The following is a 1,197-nucleotide window of genomic DNA, read 5'->3' on the forward strand; positions in this document are numbered from 1 at the left end:
GCTCTAAAGACACACCTCAGAGTGTTATAAAGCTCTAAAGACACACCTCAGAGTGGTATAAAGCTCTAAAGACACACCTCAGAGTGTATAAAGCTCTAAAGACACACCTCAGAGTGGTATTAAGCTCTAAAGACACACCTCAGAGTTATAAAGCTCTAAAGACACACCTCAGAGTGTTATAAAGCTCTAAAGACACACCTCAGACAACCTCAGAGTGGTATAAAGCTCTAAAGACACACCTCAGAGCGGTATAAAACTCTAAAGACACACCTCAGAGTGTATAAAGCTCTAAAGACACACCTCAGAGGTATAAAGCTCTAAAGACACACCTCAGAGTGTATAAAGCTCAGTAAAGACCACACCTCAGAGTGGTATAAAGCTCTAAAGACACACCTCAGAGTGGTATAAAGCTCTAAAGACACACCTCAGAAGCTCTAAAGACCACCTCAGAGTGTATAAAGCTCTAAAGACACACCTCAGAGTGTATAAAGCTCTAAAGACACACCTCAGAGTGTATAAAGCTCTAAAGACACACCTCAGAGTGGTATAAAGCTCTAAAGACACACCTCAGAGTGTATAAAGCTCTAAAGACACACCTCAGAGTGTAAAAGCTCTAAAGACACACCTCAGAGTGGTATAAAGCTCTAAAGACACACCTCAGAGGTATAAAGCTCTAAAGACACACCTCAGACACCTCAGAGTGGTATAAAGCTCTAAAGACACACCTCAGAGTGTATAAAGCTCTAAAGACACACCTCAGAGCGGTATAAAGCTCTAAGACACACCTCAGAGTGTATAAAGCTCTAAAGACACACCTCAGAGTGTATAAAGCTCTAAAGACACACCTCAGAGTGGTATAAAGCTCTAAAGACACACCTCAGAGTGTATAAAGCTCTAAAGACACACCTCAGAGTGTATAAAGCTCTAAAGACACACCTCAGAGTGTATAAAGCTCTAAAGACACACCTCAGACACCTCAGAGTGGTATAAAGCTCTAAAGACACACCTCAGAGTGTATAAAGCTCTAAAGACACACCTCAGAGCGGTATAAAGCTCTAAAGACACACCTCAAAGTGTTAAAGCTCTAAAGACCACTCAGAGTGTTATAAAGCTCTAAAGACACACCTCAGAGTGTATAAAGCTCTAAAGACACACCTCAGAGTGGTATAAAGCTCTAAAGACACACCTCAGAGCGGT

This window comes from Eucyclogobius newberryi, unplaced genomic scaffold (assembly GCF_026437365.1).
Source record: "Eucyclogobius newberryi isolate DKJ021-1_F unplaced genomic scaffold, fEucNew1.0.hap1 SCAF_6, whole genome shotgun sequence".
NCBI classification, from domain to species: Eukaryota; Metazoa; Chordata; class Actinopteri; order Gobiiformes; family Gobiidae; genus Eucyclogobius; species Eucyclogobius newberryi.